This window comes from Vanessa tameamea, chromosome 6 (genome assembly GCF_037043105.1).
Source record: "Vanessa tameamea isolate UH-Manoa-2023 chromosome 6, ilVanTame1 primary haplotype, whole genome shotgun sequence".
Taxonomy (NCBI): Eukaryota; Metazoa; Arthropoda; class Insecta; order Lepidoptera; family Nymphalidae; genus Vanessa; species Vanessa tameamea.
This window is the reverse complement of record NC_087314.1, coordinates 243840-260368: the sequence shown is the minus strand read 5'-3', so window position 1 is coordinate 260368 and position 16529 is coordinate 243840. Positions and strand designations below refer to the sequence as shown.

The 16529-nt window shown below is 34.0% G+C and overlaps 1 protein-coding gene across 1 annotated transcript in view; it reads left to right on the top strand.

Annotated features, from left to right (window-relative positions):
- Window positions 1–1315, top strand: part of LOC113393199 (alaserpin-like) — a 65269-nt gene extending 63954 nt beyond the window's left edge. The window contains exon 10 of the mRNA XM_064215226.1: window positions 1305–1315. The gene's annotated coding sequence lies outside the window, so the exon portion shown is untranslated. The remainder of the gene's footprint in view (window positions 1–1304) is intronic.
- Window positions 1316–16529: the final 15214 nt, after the last annotated feature.

Here is a 16529-nt window from a genome sequence, read left to right as displayed (position 1 = left end):
GATTCATGAGACGGAGAGGGTACCGCTGGTTTTTTAGTGGGTATTCCGGTGTGCCGCGGTGCACTCGGCGTCCTGGGTACCGGCGAGTCCCACATATATATAAGCCCCCCCCCCCTTACACCTGTGTGAAACGTGTAACGCGTTTTTCCAGCGAAAACAAAAAAAAGCCGCTACACTGCATAAACACTGCCAAAAACCAATACCTTCTTATTGATCCGACCTGGTGTTTGAATCAAGACCTTGGAACTCGCAACCTTATAATCAATCTACTAACCCACGAGGAAGGAATTGGATTTTTTATTAATGAATAAAAATATATATAACAAGCGATAGACAGTCAAGTTTTGCGCGCTGCCTTCAGAAGTTTCTAATCGAATTTAATTCGCTCCTTTAACTACAGTCAATTTCTTTTGCGACTTCATTAAGCGAGGCCATCCCAGAGGACGCCGTAATAACCTCAAAGAACATTAAATCAAAATCGAAGTTAAAGATAAGAGAAATTGAAGGAGTCCTTTTAATTTAAGCTGCGACATCAGCTCTATACATTTCAGTGTTCATAATCGACCACTATTAATCAGGTCTCTTTCATTAAGTTTAAATATATGAATAATCATAAATACAAATTAAAATATGTGTCTGAGGTCGCCAAGCATCGCGGTACATTTATGTGGCCAATTCATTTCGTACTCCTCAGCGAAGAATACTTGAGTGGGATGAAAATTTTCTACATGTTTTTCTAACTCGCATTAGTATTTAGAAGGGTGATGGAATAAGTTCCATACTTTCTCCTGAAAAGAGGAGTCGGCCCTAGCCCAGCAGTCGTAAATTTGTATGCCGTTGCTTTACTTTATGTTTCTGCCAGTGTAATGTGTAGGACTCATCAAGTTTAAGCAAGTTTATACATTATATTATACATATTATAGTAGAGAAAAGACAAGAACTTAAAACTATCAGAACGTTGCATAGTGACCCATATTGTACGGCGGGACGGGTAAATTAATTAATAAAACACTGCATTTGCAACTATTACCAAGCAAGACAATAGGATAAAATATTTATACATATATCATATACAGTAAAGTAGTGTCGTATTTAAAACATTACCTTCCAACTTCATCATCACACCAGAGTTGGTCCTGATTCTATTAAAATTGTATATCATATAAAAGTAAGCAACTATTTTCAGCGGCGTCCAACACAAAGGCATAGACAAGGACTCAATGGATTTTATAACATCACTGATATTTTTAACAAAGCGAATCGAAGAGAGGCCGGCTACCTAGCAATATGCAGTAAACTAACACTTTATTCTGCGTGCCGGCAGCTGCTCTGCTGCAATTTTAATCCCACTTTAAAGCAAGGAGCTACAAGCTTCGGACACAACAGAGATGGCGGCTATAAAACCGATAGAGTTATATCTGGATACGATGTTTCAGCAAACGAACAAAAGTAATAAGACCGAAGCCGTCCCGCTGAATAAAACACATGGATTTTTTTCGTTGACTACAATTCGAAATCACCAAACGCCAATCAAGTTTCACGTGCTTAATTTATGTGAATATATATTACGAATTACAACTTGACATATATTATGTCAAAGTTAGACAGGAATATATGCTACCATAGGCATACCATCGTATGTGGTCACCACTGCCATATTGGTGCCGAATAAAATTTTAACCATTTTTTAAATAACCAGTGCGCCATCTACCCTGGGAACTATATTGAACACCTGATGGTAAGTGGTAACCACAGCCCGTAGACATTGGCGCCGTAATTTTAACCATTTCTTACATAATCAGTGCCCCACCAACGTTGTGAACTATATCGTTAGGAAACCTGCATAAGACGAATAAGAAGCGACCAGTTTATGCAGAACTTAACAAGATAAATATAATTTATTTTGCAAAATGCTATATGAAAAATACATACCATTATTTTTCAAATAGGAATTTATAAGAGTGCATCCTTTCGGGATAAATCTAGATCGTTTCCCTGGTCTTTCGTAGCGAATATTAAAATACGTCAGTATTTTATCGACTTTGGCATGAATAAATGTCAATTTTATTTTGCAAACTTAAGAATTCCGTCTTTATAGTTTATTTACTATTATTGCATAGACTATATTGCATTACATAACTATATTCTAAATAACATACTAGTAATAACATATATTGGAAAACGTCAATCCAAATAAAATACCACGAATTTATAGCGCGATTAACTCGTAATAATCTTTGAGCTGATGACCACAACTGTACTTTTTCTTTTTTTTTGTTGTATTATAATAAATCTTACTTATTATCAACATTATTCTTATCATTCATTAAATAATCATATAATTTATTAATCAATCGGATCCTTTTGTTGAATGTTTGAAAAATATTCATTTACGTTTGATACGATCGTTCAAAAAAGCGGAAAAAATGTACCTACATCTTCCGTACGTGCCTCGCTTGGAAACTAGAAAGGAAAACGCCAGGCCCTCGTCATTCGGCTGTAGTGTAAACTCTCAGCCTGTTATAAATTCAACTACTAATACTAATATGTAAATCGACTACACACATAATACTTACAAGGACGTGTAATTCACGCTTGTCACGTCAATAGGCTGAATGTATAACAGGTTTAACTACATACAACATGAGAACCTCCGCAATTAGCTGCATTTTATGTAATAAAGGAGTATAAAGCAATGCTTTAACCCCCCATCGCCTACCGTTGAATCGCAATGTTACGAAACACAGGAATATAAAGTAAAATTCACGGAGTGGATGATACCCGCGACGCCTGCACAAATCCCTACCACAGTTAGCTACTAAAGTTAATCTCCTCTCGCCCGAGTTTTACTTAAAAGAATTCTACATTTCATTCCTTTCTTTATAATTGTTCCTGGTTCATGGGTGATTTATTCGCCATGTTCGGCGTCAGGAAAACTTTAACGCCATTATGAATGCTTCCACTCGGGATTCCTTAGAGCGTCGGCTAAAGAAAATATACCTTGACACAATGTCTGATTGCTGGATAGAATCTGTTTTTGTAACCCATATTATGCTCAATGTCGCATTTATAATTCTATAAACTTTATGGTATATACATACATATGTATATTCGTGTGGGTAGAATTTGCATTGTACATGTATTTATTATTACTTGCCAAATCTTTCTACTATATGATGGCGGCGTATAATGCAAGAGCGGGGGGGAGCTTTCAAATGAACACGACTGTTCTCTAATCAGCTCGGCGCAACTTAAATCAACCATTTGTACTATTTAATTATTATTACAAAGTGTTTAAATAAATAAAATCACGAATTTGTTAGATTAAACATTTATTAACAAAGAAAGACACTTTGAATATTTAATTTATTAAGGAAAATAAATTTAATGTAAACTTATGCAAGTACCCACATAATATTATAACGAAACTATTTTGCACTACGTAAGTATAACTATCAACGGCTAAGGTAGAAAGGATTAAAAACTATCATTACCAGTTCACAGCATATATATTGGGTAAATTGAATGAACTTTAAGTATCAATAATATAATTTACACAATTAGCAATTACGTACAGTAGTATAAGATAAAAAAAATAAGTATCTTACGTAACTCCACGATTCTCTTTACTGACAAGATCACAACGAAAGGGCCTTATTCAACCCGCAGCCGATATTTACACTTTAGGTTTCTGTTTGAACAATTATTTTATTTAAACTATCAAGTTTTTTAATGAAATTGAAATCACTCGTTCGTCAATCACACGTCAAATGAAATAGTTTAGTTTAGTTTAGTTAAAATGATTGCGTTGTTATATGAAAGTGTTTCGTATATATTAGTTTTTATTTATATAAAATAAATATACTAGTTCTTAGACACTTTAATAATTAAAACTTTATTTCGTAAAGCAATAAATAGAAACGTAAAAATCCTTTAAAAGGTCCGAATCCGATTTTACGTAGACACACGTTGTAGGTATAATTTATTCATCAGTCGGTATCTCGGTCGGGGCAGAACGGCGAAGGCGAATTTACTGCAAGGACCGCTTTTAAATTTTCAAGACCAGCTCGAGAACAAAGGACTGTCGGACTTTATCAGACGGTAAAGAGAGTAAAATGTCCGTTGCACAAGCGCATGGGACACCCTTTATAGCCTTCAACGACACCGCAGCCACCTGTGTGTTTCTTTACAATAGCGTTTAAGCCGTAACGCGGCCGCTATTTATTTGAAGTTTTTAGTACTTTAAACGTGACCAGAATACGTTCTTGTTTTGACATATTGGGTGTCATTGAGGTATTTTAAGTTTTGGAAGGCCTTTAAGCAAATGCATTTGGAGGCACCAAATGAAAAGTGGCCACTGTCGCCTCCCACACACACTGACACAGTCAGGCTTAAATCTCACACTACACTTACATATTGGAACTACATTATAAAAAGTTCCAAGCCTTCTCCTCAAGAAAAACCATTAGCTGGCACTACCTGCCGTTACTATAAATTATAAATATATTATGACAACAGCAAAAGCACTTTTGAATCGTCATGTCACAGTATTGAATTAAATGCAAAGATACCGCCGGTTCGACGTATATCTATCGAGAAAAACGGGCCAAAAAACTCAAAAGTTACTCTTTCCCACTGTTTAATTTACATAGTTTATGTTAATACAGTTACAATTTTATTTGAACAACTAAAAAAATTAACAATATGAATCCTCTATGGCTACTGTTAGGGTATTTGTTTAAAAATAAGCTGGTGAGCACGCCGAGCGTTGTCTGTTATTCAGGGTTTACACCCAGTCTGTCAGCGTTGGCGTTTTATTATACAAGATCTCTTATTCCACCAGATTTTTTTTAGACTTGAATCATTAGCTACCGAAATTTCGGATAAACAAACAAATTTTAATTATTTATAATATTAGTAAAAGTTTATGTAAAGGAATTATTTGTTTCAATTTATATGCGTTACACGTGACATGGGGGGAAATAACAATTGTTTCGTTATAGATAGTTTAGTCGTTTAGCCTCCAACCGCCGTCGCAACTATAATTAGAAGAGCTGTAAAAAGTTGTAAAGTACGGATTCTTAGAGTCACAATAAAACGCTTGTTAGTAAAACTACTTTTGTTACACTTTCATCCGACCTCTCTGATACCGCAATTTCGTTTTAATGGTTAAAGAAACCCATTATTGTTGACTGGTCTGTTCATAATTATTTGTTTCTTACAACATGTTTTGACTACTTGTTGATATGTTGGGGCCAACTGACCGGTATCTCGGATTATATAACAAAAGGCAGATGGAACTAACCGAACATTAAATTGAAGCAACAAAACCGAATACAAAAGTGAATGGATTTTCTCGGTAGTGCGAATCAACGCCTCTTTTTATTAATAAGTTAATAATTCATAACTATACTGACAACACTTTTCGATCTCTCCTTCTGCTGCTTGCTTCTGCATTTTGTTTTATATTATTACGAACCCGGTATAATGACTCAAGACTCACCCGTCCTAACCACTGGCCCTTATCGGCTCTATATAACTCATCAACATATAATTATCTCCCAACTTCTATTCAAGTCCAAAATAATTCACCTTAGTGATATTAAAGTTTATTCACATTCACAGGTGAGATCTGTGAGATTCTATCATATAAATCTATTCAATTATTTAAATTGTACCTGCCTCTTTTGTCGTTTGGTTTGTGACCGTTGGACTAAAATAGAATAGTAATTAAGTTGTTCCATCCATTCCATAGAGTTGAGTATTAGTAACTCCAATAACAGGTCAAGCCTCTGATTCAGCGCATAGTCCATTTCCTGTCGTGCAATCGTATTTAAAATACTAAAATGTGAGGTCAAATACAAAATAACTTTTTATTATTGACTTAAAGTTTCAGAAAGAAATTTCGTAGAAACATTTGTTTCTGAAAGTACCTCTTTAAGTCTGGGTCACTGGCAGACCCTTCGTCGTGTTCTTATGAAACAATTTTCGTAAAATCGTAGCAGATCCTTATGTGGCATTAGGATCATATAATTCATATATTTCATATAATTCAAGTAACGGTATGATATCAAAAGAATACCATCAATTATAATGTAATTGGATTGATACAAAAATGTTTGGGTAAATAATAATTTATTACAAGCATAAATAGGAGCCACTTCATATAGTAACATTTAATCGAATGAGGCATTTATTTTAATAGAATAAAAGCATATATTATATGAATGTGGTAGCATGGTGTCCCCAGAAGGCAGACTTCATACAGAACCAGGACCGTGAAACGTTTAACACTTTAAGGTTCATGTACCATCCAAGTGCAAAATAGGCATTTTTAAGGAACTACTAGACACTGCACAACTAATTCGCGAGACGTTGAGTGTGCATAACTCCCAGAATTTCAACTAACTTTCTGTTCTTGTGTGTTTTTTTTTAACTTTTTTCTCTTGATTTTAGATATAATATTGAGGCGCTTCATTGTTACAATCGTTTTTGATACTATAACGTGATTCTTGTATTTATTTTGTTCTTTTACATTCAGATATTGTGCTAAAATATTGTATTTCAGTTATTTGAATATTAGTATTTAATGAGGAACAACAATAAATTAAATATACGTAGTTGAAAGTATATTTAATTGAGGAGTACAGTTTTGGGGTTTCTTTTTTTTAAATCATTTTAATTTTGCAATTCATTGCGACATTGTCCAGCGATGGTCGACCAACCACAATCTTAGCTGAGATGTCATCTCATAGAAGCCCTCAGGTTGGATGTTACTTGGAGCTCAAAAGACACATTTATCTAAGAAGAGTCCAATATTCACCATATTATCTCTTTATGTAAATGTATGTCAGTAGGGTCGCTAGCGTTTATAGAATCGAAAAAATATAACGTTACTAGTCGTGCACCTGATTGATTGATTGATTGATGAAGACTGTAACGTTGGTCTTTTACTTACAGAAGCTTAAACTCAGATTTTGATTTTTATAACTTAAAAATTGGCTAAATACCATTCAAACTTTCATCACCAATTTTACCTCCTGAAGGTAGGATTTATTAAAACGACTGACCTTTATTCGTAAACGCGAACCTAAATCAGTATTAAAAAAATAAAAAAGACGATTTTCGATACAAACCTTTGTCCCCAAATTCACTCCCTTGAATGACGAATTTTCAAAAACGCTCTATTTTGACTCTTAAAATGTGGCCGACTAATACTTTATTAAGAAGAACAATCCTTGGATGATAGCTGGCGCGCATCTAATGTAGGAGATGCCTGCGCAATTGTCACAAGGCGCACAATGATAGATTGTTGATAAATATGATCGACTAGCACCCCGGTTTCATACAAATCCCATCCCTGTTTTGGAGTTAAATCCATCCCCTGTTTTAACTCCAAAAGGGGGTTGATTTCTAAAGTATTAGTACTCCTCGACACCATCTATAGAGCATACATTTTAAATTTCAAGACTCTTACTTCAGGACGTCCATAGAAACTTCCAACCCCGTTTTACCCCCTTAGGAGTGGAATTTCGTAAAATTCGTTCTAAGCGGATTTCTACACGTTATAAGAAACGTTCCTGCCAAGTTTCAAATTTGTAAATGTTATAGTTTCTGAGATTTCGTCATTAACAAATGAGTGGTATTTCAGTGTATATATATGTAGATTCATTGACTGCAGTTATGTTTACACACGAGCATTACCGACCAACGAATGAAAAATAAAGTAAAATCTCAAACTTCCATCCTTCCCATCCTTTTGCAACTTGTTTATAAAAATAACCATTTCCTTAGAAACAAGCGAGTTGCCTTCGGTTCGCAGAAATGTTGTGTTATAATTTATTTAAAATAAAGCACCCCGGCGTCTCCGCGCGCTACCACTCAGCGCTAATACATAATACTGCGTATCTTGGAACATTTATTTAAGTTCTTTGAAATTAATTTCAATATTTTCTTAATATAATGGTCTACATTATAATGTTGTCGGGCAATTTTGTACACAGACTGGACCCGGATTTCCAAAAATGTTTAAATAGATATCTTCTATTATCTGTTAATAGTTCACAGATTTAATACTTTTTAAAACACTGTAAATTGTCTGTTTGCATGCGTCACGCATGACGCGTATTTGTTGAAGTTTGTAACGTTTAAAAGCTATAATATGATATAACCAAAATATACAAAGCTACTTGTATCGATTATTGCCTCTTCTGATCGGGTATTTTGCTGAACTGATTCAGGAAGACCCAGGAATGATAACTAAGGAATACCAGAACACACTCAAGAATATAAAGTATTTCCTAAATTTATACTGCATTAACTGAGACGTTATGATCCACTTTTGTAAACAATTAAGTTTAAAATGTATTTTATTATAGTGTATGTGTTAATTTTTAAATAATACAAACGACGAAGTTCAGAAACATTCTAAGGAACCCACGGAGCTAACGAAGACTTTTTACGCTGTTGACTTAATTCAGTATAAGTCTTTTTTGTACTTCAAGAAAACAAGACTAACTTGACTTGATTTTTTTAATTCGGCGTGCGCTCCTTTGAGCGTCGGCGTTAAAACATCTCCCTCTTAATTTCTACAACATTTTACATTTGGATCTAATTCCTATTAACTTTTTAAATGACTTATATTCAGCAGATTTTAAAAGATTTTTGTATTCCCTGCCTTGATTGATGTGACATTAATTAGCTTTTGTAAATTGAAATAATTTTATACCGCATATATCACCACCAGAAAAAACAAAGTTACAAAAAACCACAAGAGCTATCACAGAAGTGGCGTGTTTATATACTAAAGAGACTTAAGCAGAGATTTAAGCAGATAAGTTACACGAATACTTTTATTTAAATACTTATCATAACAAAACGAGTGGGATGGGATATCGCTGTAAGTTGCGTAGAACGTTCCGGAAGACGTCGTGTGGGACTCGTTACGCACTAAAATTTTACTTCGTTACAGTCGTTTCGCAACCGTTCCGCCAAACCTCCAATTTGAGAATTATCATAAAGCGACTGCTGAATTATTCAAACGTTGAATTTTTGACGAGGATCCTCAGTCCGCGTTATTTGCAAATGAATTTATGGAAATACGACTCACTCAATACCTATAATAAGGCGAATGAATTTCAATCGCTACCGTTCCAATTTATTTATTGTTTCGCGTAGAAATGCCCACGAGTCGAATCCTCGGTTATAGTTTACAAATTTTATGTTCTTGTCGAAAGTCGATTCTTAATATATAAAATGGATCATACTTCATATACTATATAAGAACATTTTTAATAATTGTAACATATTAATTAAAACATTCCAAAGAGTAAAAGTTTGTAAAAATATGTATTTTTATCCATACCGTCCACCGACGTTGTCGACCCTTCAAATGGAATAAGGGCTAGCGTATGATGCAGATGAATAAAACTCGAAACAGGATAAGCTTCAGAGATGAACTTTAAATTTAAAAAAATAATTAAATAGGTATATTATTTCATAGTGATATCGTTTGAAGTTTCTAAAACTGATCGCGTAAATTGATAGAGACGCGATGAACGTATGATATGTTGCGTCATGAGATTTTTTTAAAGAGAATTGAATAAAGTTCATCACATATATTATAAACTTTTATTAATTTATACTGACTTAGTAAAGTTATCCACGACTGTTTTTATCTATCTGATTACGATTGTATAAAAATAATATTAAAGATTATATTAGGCGTAATAAATTGTCACGGATTCTAAAATTTTCGCATAGCGAGTCGCAATCTCTAAGAAATTTCCAATAAGTAGCCAGAAGCCCAGAGGGCAGAATGCTAACTTTGGCCATCTCTAGATAAAAGTATCAAATGCTATTATATAAGTTTTATCTCTGCGCTTCGACGATATTAAAAGTAAAGCGATCATTATTGAACGCTACTAGCTCAAGTGTAAAACATATATTTATGTTAAACCTTTAAAAATGTAAACTGTAACTCAGTTTCGAACCATTGGTTTCAGGAAAAACCCCTATGAAACCAATACTCGATGAAAATCGACATTCAATGACTACAAACAATAGACCAATTCGCCACGATTGGACGCTTCAGATAACGAAATATGAACAACAAAAATACACATCCGTAATGCCGCCATCGCAGCGGCTGAGGCTTTAATGCACTGAATTTATATTTCAAAATTATATTCTGTGTGTATTTAATTTAAATAAATAAATTGTCTAACTTTTAATGAAAATCAGTACAACAATGACAGCCGTATAAAGCGCTTTTACGTGTTTGTTGTCACTTGTCTCGTCTGCCTAAAAGTCAGTCAAACGATGGCGCCCTTTGTAAAATCCAGCCACATAATCCCCGTGAATCTAACTCTTTTGTTATAAACTATAGGGATAAATGTCACCCACAGGCATTTTACCCGCCTGACCCGCCTACATGGTCTCGTCCTCGTGACAGCGACGCCGCGCACCCGAAACGTATTAGATTATATATCCTACGTGTTTAATTTTATTATGTGTTTATTGTTTACTATTATATTATACTATTAGTATTAATAACTGTGTGAATTAAAAGTAAGTTCTTCTTACAATTGAGACATTTTAAAAGACTTAAATAACACAAATAGATTCGTTTTTGAATTTGACTATTTATCCCGTGAGTGTAAAAATTATTGACGCGGTATTCGATTAAAGAAAAAAATGTGTTCAGTTATTTTGGTTTATGTGCACCATATATTGGTATATTAGCACCATATATTGGTATATTAGCTCCATATATTGGTATATTAGACATACACTACACTTTGTAAATAATTGTTGAATTGCATGAATAAAAAACTTGTTGACACAGTTGTTATTTCTAATCTCTTGTGACATTTTAATACTGTCGTTAGGTATAATATTACTGTTCTTGTAAGTTAAAGGCAAATAATAACAACGGCCTGTATAAGTACAAACAACCTTTCTAAATTTAAATTTAGATTATCTCAACTCAAGTCTTTGAAAGCTTCACACTTTTTATTATCTGTGCAGTGTAACTAGCCGCGCGTAGCGACTTCCGGCGCGTTCAATTTTGCATCATATGATAAAAGTACTATAGCGCCAATGTAATTAATAAAATCGAACAATTAGTGCCTGGTTATAGCGCTGATCAACCATGCGTAACAAAACTAAAAATACTGATATTTAGATCATTTCATTTAAAGTTCATTTCTCAATCATATAAAATCATATAAAATCTTTTACACGTTTATTATAGACGAATTGAGATATAATTGTTTGAATTTGGTCTAAAATACTCTTGAAAATACCTACTTACTTATACTAAATCATATAATTAAAAGAATCATAATATTATGAGAGATTAATTTAAAAAAAACTGTTAGAGTAATAGTGTGTTTTTATTAACACATAAGTATCGTGGAAGTGATTGTGCATTATTTACACCTTCATGACGCCCGTGGCGTAATATTTTCAGCGTAGAGGATTAATAGGCACGCCTCAATGCGTTCACAAAGGCCTGCGTAGTCTTTTTATAAAACTTTTATAACCCAACACGCTATTGTGCAGTGATTTAAACCACTGTATACTAAATAATAAAAATAACGATCCTCGCTAGACACTCGAAACATTAATGGAATAGAGAAATTAAGAAAAATATTGTTAACTTGTGCAAATAATTCACTTTTATATATTTTTGAATTTTTTCTCAGCTCAAAAAAACTACTCACTCTCTTCCCTACACAACTATTCTAATATCTTCTCTAAGTCTTCTTCACACGTAACGTACATATGCCTCATACGAAATTGACATTTGGTATGTGTGTTCTGCTTAACTATAATCTACTAGGGGGTGGACTGGAGAATTACGATTAATGGATATCAAGAACTGTTACATACGGTCACTAACCCTCTTAGGGAATGTTTTGACGAAATACGCAACAATTGATTTTAACGATCCAGTTCCCAGGAGGGTGCGTGGTGGATGAAGAGAAATGGAAAGTTAAATACAGAAATGTGTTTCCCGTAGGCAGTGGTCTTAACGGTTGGATTTTAACCGTAGAATGCGGGTTGCAGATCGGCCAAGCGTTATCAACTCCTAATAGGTACTTAATTTATGTTTATAACGCACGTTTAGTATATTATGTTTTTCTGAAAGTCTACTTTCCTAAAATACTAAGAAAATATAGTAATACATTTATTTTCTTAATTTTATATCTTTGTTGATCAACAAATGTTAATCGGCTAAATTCGAATCATACTTCTTAAATTGGGTAAGCGATAGGTTTTTAGAATTACAGAGGTTATTGTGAGGATATAGCTCATTATAGAAACTTTCTACAATAACCCTGTCAAAACCAGGGCAGGATATAGGGGTGTAAAATGTGCCACACCGGGGGCTAGAAAGGTGTCTCCAATTTGTGAGTTCTAAATTATTTTTGGGCACAAAATATAATTCTAATAAATATTAAAATTACAAACAGATACTTCAGTGTTACTCCAAGCAATGGTCAGTATTGTTGTGTACCGGTTTGAAGGGTGAATGAGGCAGGGTAACTACAGGCCCCAGGGACATAAAATCTTAGTTCTTAAAATTGGTGCTTATGGAATGATTTCTTACGGCACCAATGTCTATGAGCGGCACATTTGCCCATCCGACCATCTGTACCAAAAAAAATCGCGACGACTTAGGACCTCATTGACTGAGCAATTCTCTTGACGTACTGACACGGTTACACATTTCGCATATTACTTTGTGACATTTCACGAGTATGTTTGGAATAGCTAACCTGGTTTTAATTCTTATCGGTATGAAACATGATTAAATCACTTGCCGTTAGATTTGACTCCCGAATTACAACAGGTTTTGAATTCAGGAACCTTGACAGGCAAATAAAAACACAATTTTTATTGCTCTTTTATAATATAATTTATAACGCCTAACATAATTTTAGGGCTTATAATTGATTATTATATTATATATTTTATGACTTAAAAAAAATTATGCATAAAACGTCATGTAATTATATATACTCTATTCCGACCATAACAGGAAAAAAAGCGAAATAAACAACATATGACAGCAAATTGACGCGATTATTTCATTGGTTGAGATCTTGATTAATCAATGATATTACGAATTTTCGAAAAAATGCGTTTTGAACGTCGACGAAACAGTTATCGGAATTTTGGAAGTAAAATATTAAAGTGGAAATAATTGGTTAAATGCAATGGTGTTGTATTATAAATAAAGATATATTAATCAAACCTCTTAGTAGTGCACAATATGGCTGACTTATTACCAATTCGCATGAAATACGTAAATCTAATGTTCGTTTATCTGTGTTCCTACTTCCCTTGGAATAGGCTATAAGTACGTTGTTCTTTAGGTAAAATTCCCAACATATATTTTCTTGGGCAGAATCCACATTCTCTAACATCTAACATGACGATCCAAAATAATTCGTTTGAGACTAATAGATCTAACTTTTATTTCAATTTGACTATTTATAACTTTTCAAACTATATGTATTTATAGGAATATATGAACATTAACATTAAGTCTGTATTTGAATATTCACGAAATGTTTCAGCAGCAGGTAGAAAGATAAACAGTAAGCTTAAGACAAAATATAAAAATAACAAGGACAAACGATCCACAAAGTGGGATTTAGTGACATAGGGAAGCTCGTCTCGAGTCACTCATCGCCAGACGGCAAGGCGCACAGAATTTGTCTCGCCATTACAAAGTATTAAAGAAGATCCGGAAGTTTAGAAAACAAAGGACTTAGCCTCAGGAGAAACAACGCGATACTGTGATACTACTGTGTACCTACTGTTGTCTGCGTGGCATTGCAGCTTAAAGCGAAATGTCTTCAAAGGATAACGCTTCACGAGTAAATTAATAATGAAACTCATTTCAATGATAAAAAAAAGCGACTGAATATATAAAACGTTTGACCACGTGGTTCAATTATATACTTATATTTGATTAAACTTATTTAACAGAAAGTACGCGTAGCTATACGTACTTAAACGGATTTTTTTATTAAAATTGCAACTCAATTTTATAAAAATGAATATATCTTTATATCATTAAATTACTTATCACCGATAGTCTCTACCTCGCACAAGCACACTGCGGAACCCGCTTTCGTCGGCGGTTTTTCCGAACCAATACCACTTGGGAACCTTCAAGAAAACTCGTTTACACATTTAACTTACTGTGAAGAAACTCTTCAGAGTATGTACTTTTAATACATGCGTATTGAGCACTGCTTTATATCCAAGACCCCAGAAGAAAATTCTCTATAAATGTAGCCCGCATGGCGAAGCTTAGAAATTATTATCAAAGCCCGCATCTTAAGAAAGAATGGCGTACAATACGCGGCATTAATTCAGACGGGCGTGGATGTTTGAAGTGTCGCCCGTATGATGTGCAAAACGCACTTGGAACTGATACCATCTTTAATCTTCGCACCTTTTCGCGTGGTCCGCCTAGTCTTTTATAAATAGATGCCGAGAACGCTTTGTGTGTTGAAATGAGACTAGCGAAAGATAAGAATCTTGAAAGTGCTCCAAGTGTGCGGTTCGCCGCGGGCGCGTCAAGGGCGAAGATCTATTGCATTTTTCGTTATGTAGGCCGATCTTTTTGTGTTTATTTAGTAAGGCCTCAATGATTTATTCTATTCACGAACTCTGAAAGTTCAGTCACTCCTAAACAATATCCTTTGTTATTTTTACATTATCGTTGTGTACACGAATAATACACAGACTTATCGTGTTCCAACAGGCGCTAATAATATTAAATGAAAGAAGATGCGGATCTGGGGCTGGACTCTGTAAGACATGACACATAATTATAGAATATTATTATTATTCCGGAAGTAGAAACCGTTTCCGTTATAAAATTTAATGAAAGAAAGCTAGATTGATTCATTAATTAAATCGGAATTATTTCAAGTCAATTTTTCCAACTGCAAAAAAGAACACCAACACTTCTCGTAACGAACACTTCACTGTAACGGATGTCTCCCTGTTACGGACATTTTTTAATTCCCCGGTTACAATGGTTTTTATTATATTTTAAACTTCTATCTAGCGAACACTCTGGAAAGGACGCGGACAGATATCGAATCTTTTAATTTTACTTACTTTACTTTTTTAAATTATTACAAGATTTTGAACTTTGAGCGAAGATTCAAATAATAACAATGCTAGCTGACTTTCAGAATTTATAATTAAATATAATGACTACCTAACTCAATATCGAGCTAATTTTTGCTAATTTATGCTAATTTTTGCAATAGGTACATACATCGTGCGGAAGAAACAACATATTTTTTTCAGGCCGTTTAAAAATATCCTTTTATTATAACATATATTAGTAAATATATTAATGATTTAATGTGCTAATGATTTATATTAAGAACTAGGGTCAATGATCAATGGTATATTGGTGTAATGGTATATTGACTTTTTGCCGACCATTAAAAGATAAGCTCGACTGTCTCAGTGTCGTGTCAGTGTCGTGTCAGTGTCTCGAACTTACTTTTCTGTTGTGCATGTCTCTAGTCAGGTTATTTGATAAACTATAGCGACCGCATGGGTTTGTTCCACCGCAAGGCTCTTCTCTTTTGCCTTTTTTCTCTATTTGATGTTCTTATTTACCGCCGAGATTAATTATAAGCCGTCGTCCCCGGAGAATAAACTGATAACTACCATTATCCTAGATTTAGTGTTATGTAATTTTTGAGATCTGGGGATGGTAATAGATTCGCTCTATTACTTTAGCAATTTTTACGTCGACATTTTAAAAGCCAACAAAATATTACAATAGGTTTCAAACATTCTTAAATAACTGAACTTATTTGATAATACATATAATATTAGCAAAACGTGGAATAGTTTTGGACAATATTAATCTGCTACCTATTAGTTATAAAACTATGTTCTATAGTAAAATATTCGACTAAATAATGATAAATGCAGTTAAATTTTATCCTCGTTCAATACCGTCCATTCGCTTCGTAAACAAAAGACAATTTAAACGTCTCTAAAAAAGTGCTTTGAAATCTATTTAAAAAAATCTTTGATAAGTTTTACTTCATAAAGTATTTTCTCCCCCTTGCCTTTAGATAGATGTCTATCGCCTTTTTCATCATTCTCTGGTCTCTTAAGCGCGCTACGCACTTGTGTGTGCGTCCCGTCTTCTTAGGGTTCATCCTTTAAGGTATTATAGACTACATATATATATATAAATACTATATGCCTTAATCTAATCTAATCTCTCTGCGTTCTGTATTTAAGGAGCAATCGAAGAAAATTTGTGTTTTATTTTTCCTGACAAGTTGCATGATTACAGATTTAATTTTAACCTCCGGGTCGATGAAACACAAATTAATTAGTGATGCCCGAATATTCCCGGGTATGAACCTGCTATCATGGATTCTAACCACTGGACCTAATCTATCTAATTTATATGGGTAGGCAGGCTGCCAAAAGCGGCCACCTGATGTTAAGTGGTCACCACT